The sequence below is a fragment of the Rutidosis leptorrhynchoides genome, chromosome 1, assembly GCF_046630445.1.
Source record: "Rutidosis leptorrhynchoides isolate AG116_Rl617_1_P2 chromosome 1, CSIRO_AGI_Rlap_v1, whole genome shotgun sequence".
In the NCBI taxonomy this organism is placed as follows: domain Eukaryota; kingdom Viridiplantae; phylum Streptophyta; class Magnoliopsida; order Asterales; family Asteraceae; genus Rutidosis; species Rutidosis leptorrhynchoides.
Genome location: NC_092333.1, coordinates 600655575 through 600663462, shown reverse-complemented (window position 1 = coordinate 600663462; position 7888 = coordinate 600655575). Strand labels below are relative to the sequence as shown.

Genomic DNA, 7888 nt, shown 5'->3' with positions numbered 1-7888 from the left:
TGGCATGGTTGTCCTATTAGTTGTGTTCTTGCTTCTTCGAAAAAGGTAAAGACAACTTCTCTAGTATCGTCTTCAAAAATGACTTTGAAACAGTACTTGAAAGTGTTTTGTTGTTAGATGGTCAAACATGATTAGTCAAAATTGGTGAGAGTTTGTAAAGCACATTGGTCAAATATGCTAAGTAAATATGGTGAAAGATGATAATCAGCACCGATCAAATTTACCAACCAAATGTCATTTTGCTTTGTAAAAACTCAAAGTGGTAAAGTGAGTTAAGAAAGAAAATAAGCTTTAAGTCAAGAATGACTACTCTTATAGCATAACAAACTGTACTTCAACTACTTTAAAAAGAAAGCGCATCTTTTACTATAGACTATTCAAATTCGCAAAACATGCCAGGTCAAATTGGTCAATTTTGAATCAGGTCTTATATGGTTAATGAGAGTAAGAGAGTGGTCAAATTTGTAAGGACAAAGTTATATAGAACCTAATAAATTGTTATATTTATAAGTTTATGTGATTTTGCTTTAGTCAAAACTAATCTTTAACCGATTTTAAAATATAACCTATCTAAAGTAACCCATTTTGACACTTGTAACAATAGTTCATGACAATTCCATGAGTCACTGCCACTATTACATTAACTGTGTGCATATGACAACCTAAGTTGACTACAAATGGTTCAAGTGGCAACGAATAAAAAGTCTCGGTAAGGTACATTAGCAAAGAAACAGTTAACAGCAACAACATATTATAAGACATTAGCAAATCCCTAGTATATTTCTATTAACAAATAGTTGATTTTATAACATAGGTATATCAACCTAGGCTACATGTATAACCATACAGTTATGAATACAAATTACAACAAACAGCATTATACATCTAATCCTATAACAGTTTGCCACAAAAAATGAGCACCTACAAAAAAATGAGCAACCACATATCTATAACCAAAAAAGTGCTAAAATAATCATGAAAACTAATTAATACAATACCACAACATGAAGCAATTTAAAAGGACCTGCCACAATATCAGCTCTACCAGTAATATGATCGCTAATACCGAATGATTGTCCATGGCATTCAATATTAGACGCTGTCATTTAAGAGAAATATATCAATAGCAGTTCAATATAAAGCGCAAATATAGAAGTTAATAGCTAATAAACACTTACATAAAAAGTAACTTACCATTCAAAGTGGGCATCATTAGGTACATCTTGTAAACCTAACAATAATAGATGTTCCAGAAGTGTCAGTAACCAAAGGCGATTGATAAGAACCCGTAGTCGCCATACGTTTACGATAGCGCAACATATTTCTAACTGCAACTTGTCTAGGAGACACATAAGACGTATCTGCAGCAGATATAACATCATCAACAATTTCAGCAAAAGAATCAACATTCATAAATGACTTTCTTTCGCGGTTTTTAGGTGGGTTTATACTTTTGTAAGTCTTAAACATAACACCTATTAGAGTTAACTAAAACAACCTACGAATCTATGCTAAATACCACTAAAACAAACACTTCGCACACCACATTACCAAAATAGCATTACATAGTGACTAAACTAACTGAAAACAACAATAAGAATGCGGAAAACTCACTTAATAACGACAACAACAAACTCTCATACAATAACCTGCAAACATAAAAAATGAATTACCTATCATCAATACAATTCTTAAATCATTTTTATATACAAAACATCAAAATTAGAATCACTTAATTTGAATACTAAAACATATTATTGCTACGGGTTTCAAAACATCAACTGAATTGTTAAAGTAATCAGACACCAATGGCAAAAAAAAAAACATCAAGAATCACTTAAAATCAAATGAGATGAATTGAATCACAAAAATGAGGTAGGCTTGTAAACGCAATACAGTAAATTGAATCACAAAAATGAGGTGAAAACACATATGTTGTACCAACTTCAAACTCAATTTCAAACCCTAATAGAAAACAACAAATCAAAACCCTAATTTTGACGTTTGTGTGATGCACCGTACAAAACCATAGTGTACAATCATCCACAACAACAGGATCATTTATATACGTTTTCAAAAAGAGTTTGCATTCATTAATAAAGTGATGTCTAAACCAACATCGAATGTTCTACAATCCAAAAGCATGCTTCACTAAGTAGAAGCAAATAATAAGTGTATGTGACCACAACGGTCGTTACAAGTCATAGTTCAAAAGTACTAATGTTTGAATGCAAAATAAAGTAGTTTATGCGATAACAACTCTAAGCAGCGGGTGTCTACAGCACGACTAGTACACAGCGGAAGCTAACCTCAAGCACCTGAGAAAAACATGCTTTAAAACGTCAACACAAAGGTTGGTGAGCTATAGTTTAAGTATAACAGTAAGTAAGGTAGGCTACGAGATTTCAGTGCTACAAAGTGAAATGTCCCGTTCTTATTGATTAAAAACGTTCCATATTAATTGATTTCGTTGCGAGATTTTGACCTCTATATGAGACGTTTTTCAAAGACTGCATTCATTTTAAAACAAACCATAACCTTTATTTCATCAATAAAGGTTTAAAAAGCTTTACGTAGATTATCAAATAATGATAAACTAAAATATCCTGTTTACACACGACCATTACATAATGGTTTACAATACAAATATGTTACAACAAAATAAGTTTCTTGAATGCAGTTTTTACACAATATCATACAAGCATGGACTCCAATTCTCGTCCTTATTTAAGTATGCGACAGCGGAAGCTCTTAATAATCACCTGAGAATAAACATGCTTAAAACGTCAACAAAAATGTTGGTGAGTTATAGGTTTAACCTATATATATCAAATCATAATAATAGACCACAAGATTTCATATTTCAATACACATCCCATACATAGAGATAAAAATCATTCATATGGTGAACACCTGGTAACCGACAATGACAAGATGCATATATAAGAATATCCCCATCATTCCGGGACACCCTTCGGATATGATATAAATTTCGAAGTACTAAAGCATCCGGTACTTTGGATGGGGTTTGTTAGGCCCAATAGATCTATCTTTAGGATTCGCGTCAATTAGGGTGTCTGTTCCCTAATTCTTAGATTACCAGACTTAATAAAAAGGGGCATATTCGATTTCGATAATTCAACCATAGAATGTAGTTTCACGTACTTGTGTCTATTTTGTAAATCATTTATAAAACCTGCATGTATTCTCATCCCAAAAATATTAGATTTTAAAAGTGGGACTATAACTCACTTTCACAGATTTTTACTTCGTCGGGAAGTAAGACTTGGCCACTGGTTGATTCACGAACCTATAACAATATATACATATATATCAAAGTATGTTCAAAATATATTTACAACACTTTTAATATATTTTGATGTTTTAAGTTTATTAAGTCAGCTGTCCTCGTTAGTAACCTACAACTAGTTGTCCACAGTTAGATGTACAGAAATAAATCGATAAATATTATCTTGAATCAATCCACGACCCAGTGTATACGTATCTCAGTATTGATCACAACTCAAACTATATATATTTTGGAATCAACCTCAACCCTGTATAGCTAACTCCAACATTCACATATAGAGTGTCTATGGTTGTTCCGAAATATATATAGATGTGTCGACATGATAGGTCGAAACATTGTATACGTGTCTATGGTATCTCAAGATTACATAATATATAATACAAGTTGATTAAGTTATGGTTGGAATAGATTTGTTACCAATTTTCACGTAGCTAAAATGAGAAAAATTATCCAATCTTGTTTTACCCATAACTTCTTCATTTTAAATCCGTTTTGAGTGAATCAAATTGCTATGGTTTCATATTGAACTCTATTTTATGAATCTAAACAAAAAAAAGTATAGGTTTCTAGTCGGAAAAATAAGTTACAAGTCGTTTTTGTAAAGGTAGTCATTTCAGTCGAAAGAACGACGTCTAGATGACCATTTTAGAAAACATACTTCCACTTTGAGTTTAACCATAATTTTTGGATATAGTTTCATGTTCATAATAAAAATCATTTTCTCAGAATAACAACTTTTAAATCAAAGTTTATCATAGTTTTTAATTAACTAACCCAAAACAGCCCGCGGTGTTACTACGACGACGTAAATCCGGTTTTACGGTGTTTTTCGTGTTTCCAGGTTTTAAATCATTAAGTTAGCATATCATATAGATATAGAACATGTGTTTAGTTGATTTTTAAAGTCAAGTTAGAAGGATTAACTTTTGTTTGCGAACAAGTTTAGAATTAACTAAACTATGTTCTAGTGATTACAAGTTTAAACCTTCGAATAAGATAGCTTTATATGTATGAATCGAATGATGTTATGAACATCATTACTACCTTAAGTTCCTTGGATAAACCTACTGGAAAAGAGAAAAATGGATCTAGCTTCAATGGATCCTTGGATGGCTCGAAGTTCTTGAAGCAGAATCATGACACGAAAACAAGTTCAAGTAAGATCATCACTTGAAATAAGATTGTTATAGTTATAGAAATTGAACCAAAGTTTGAATATGATTATTACCTTGTATTAGAATGATAACCTACTGTAAGAAACAAAGATTTCTTGAGGTTGGATGATCACCTTACAAGATTGGAAGTGAGCTAGCAAACTTGAAAGTATTCTTGATTTTATGAAACTAGAACTTTTAGAATTTATGAAGAACACTTAGAACTTGAAGATAGAACTTGAGAGAGATCAATTAGATGAAGAAAATTGAAGAATGAAAGTGTTTGTAGGTGTTTTTGGTCGTTGGTGTATGGATTAGATATAAAGGATATGTTATTTTGTTTTCATGTAAATAAGTCATGAATGATTACTCATATTTTTGTAATTTTATGAGATATTTCATGCTAGTTGCCAAATGATGGTTCCCACATGTGTTAGGTGACTCACATGGGCTGCTAAGAGCTGATCATTGGAGTGTATATACCAATAGTACATACATCTAAAAGCTGTGTATTGTACGAGTACGAATACGGGTGCATACGAGTAGAATTGTTGATGAAACTGAACGAGGATCTAATTGTAAGCATTTTTGTTAAGTAGAAGTATTTTGATAAGTGTCTTGAAGTCTTTCAAAAGTGTATGAATACATATTAAAACACTACATGTATATACATTTTAACTGAGTCGTTAAGTCATCGTTAGTCGTTACATGTAAATGTTGTTTTGAAACCTTTAGGTTAACGATCTTGTTAAATGTTGTTAACCCAATGTTTATAATATCAAAAGAGATTTTAAATTATTATATTATCATGATATTATGATGTACGAATATCTCTTAATATGATATATATACATTAAATGTCGTTACAACGATAAACGTTACATATATGTCTCGTTTCAAAATCATTAAGTTAGTAGTCTTGTTTTTACATATGTAGTTCATTGTTAATATAATTAATGATATGTTTACTTATTATAATATCATGTTAACTATATATATAACCATATATATGTCATCATATAGTTTTTTACAAGTTTTAACGTTCGTGAATCACCGGTCAACTTGGGTGGTCAATTGTCTATATGAAACCTATTTCAATTAATCAAGTCTTAACAAGTTTGATTGCTTAACATGTTAGAAACATTTAATCATGTAAATATCAATCTCAATTAATATATATAAACATGGAAAAGTTCGGGTCACTACACAAAGAGCGTTTCAAAACAATATGATAATGTATATGTTAACCGTGGGCACTTGGTAACTAACTTAACGTTTATACCCCCTGAAAGTACACTTGGCAAGTTCGTATGTTTACGAAGTATTAAACACTCGTTAAATGCTAGCGCGACTAGCCCGAGTGGGGATGTCAAACCCTATGGATCCATATCTAAGATTCGCGTTCACGGTTCAAAAACCAATGATTAAACATTACCGAGCTAAAGAGAATGTTTATGCCGTTGTATAACCCACACATATATAAGTTTAAGTACTCGTGCCTAGTATGTAAAACATAAAATCTGCCTGTATTCTCAGTTCCCAAAATAAGTTAAAGTAAAAAGGGAATGCTATAACTCACAATGATATAGTAGCGGTAAAAGTCGAGTCGGGAAAAGTGTGCAAGTAATCGGTCCGAAAGGTCCAACGAGTCCTCAACCTAAGTCAAATAGTACTAAGTCAGTAAATCGTCCAAATAGATTTAAAAGTATGTAAATAAGGTCTTAAGGGTCATCATCATTCATCATCAAACATAATGCGTAAAGTAAGTTTCGTTTATGAAAGTAGTTTAAAACAAAGGCTGACTTCAGTCAGTCACCAAGGCCTCTACCCTTACTGAAACAAGGTGAGACCAGTGGCCATGACTCCGTATATGAGTCCTTTAAGTGTGGTAAAATTTACAGAAGCAAACTCGTCTTCGTTTGACCGTGGAGACGGTCTAAGTGCGAGTAGGTCAGAAATTTCTGCACAACGTTAAAGGACATAGCGACGATCGGAGGGCCATAAATCCTAAACCATAACTCGGATTAAGACGAGTCCTATATGAAAAGTTATCTACTCGAAAATATCTATTTGAAAATCATAATCACAACAGCCCAGGTCTACTGGTCTGTTACAGAAACCAGAAAACAGTAGGTAGAAGACAGAAAGCAGAAAAATAATGGGTGCCGGTGAGTTTGGTGCTTGATGTTCATCATGGTTCTCATCCTTGATGCCTATAGCTTCAAGTGTACAACTCATTGATGTGTTTACATCATCTTTACCATGGTTTGACCATCATAACCCAATTGTAAGTCTAAGACATGAAGCACAACTCAATTAAGTGTTGCAAGTGTTTTGATGAACCAAAGTTACATCAAAGTCTTAGATCTAACACATACTTGAACTTTAAGACTAATAATAAGTTACAAACTTGAAGTAAACTTATGAAATCAAGATCTTGAGTTGTAGAACATAGTTCTTAGTTTGATCTTGAAGATCCAAGACTCAAAAGTCTAGATCTACCATAAGTGTACCAAGTTATAATTAAAAAGTTTCATTTACATGTTCTTGAACTAGTAAAATTAACTTTTAGTTCACGAGAAATGAGATCAAGACTAACTTGTAGTACTTGACCATTTAAACTAACAAACATGAAATTAAAGTGCAAGTAAATAAAATAACAAACTAATTTAAACAAGTTAATGAGTTCATGGGTTGCATACTTTAAAGATTCAAGCCTAAGCTTGGTCTTTAAGGAAAGTAAACTTTAAAGTTTATTTCATGAATCACAAGTATGCTTTCAACACATGAACTTTGATCTTTTGAAACAATAAATGTAGAATCATAAATTAGTAAGTTTATGTTCTTGTGTTCTTGAAAATACAAGATATTATGAAGAATCAAACTAAAGAGTTGATTCTTGAAACTAATAAAGAACAATAACAACAACTAGTAGTTAAGTAACAAACAACAACATGAACCAAGCAACAACAAACAACAAAGAATGATGATGATATAAGGTGTTCTTGGTTCGGTTTTGTGACAAGGAAAGGAGAGAAATATTGCTTAAGTTACTTACTAGTTTTAGAGAGAAATGAGAGAAAAGATAAGAGAAAAGTGATGTAGCAAGTAAGTATGTGTAAGTGAGATGAAGATACAAAAGACTAAGTAGTAAAAAAAAAAGATTTTGAACCCACCAAAAGGGCCCTAGGCCAACGGTTTTTGGCAAGGAGGAGGGGAAGAAAAATGTTCTTTGGTTACTTGCATGAAAAGCTTAAAAGGTGTGGTTAATAGAGTTGCTTGCATGGGGATTAAGAGCAAACTAGATTCCAATTGCTTAACTAACTAGTTTCCATCCTAAGTGATACTTACACATGAATGACTTGGGCTAAATAGTCCATTAAAGAAGTAAGATGGGCTAATCAAGTTCATGTACAAAAATAAA

The 7888-nt window shown here is 32.1% G+C and overlaps 1 long non-coding RNA gene across 1 annotated transcript; it reads right to left on the bottom strand.

Moving 5' to 3' along the window:
* Positions 1 to 776: 776 nt before the first annotated feature.
* Positions 777 to 1658, bottom strand: LOC139884062 (uncharacterized). The gene is made up of 3 exons (XR_011771878.1): positions 1615 to 1658; positions 1195 to 1361; positions 777 to 1099 (listed from the first exon to the last, which is right to left on the bottom strand). It is a non-coding gene; the product is annotated as an uncharacterized lncRNA (long non-coding RNA).
* Positions 1659 to 7888: the final 6230 nt, after the last annotated feature.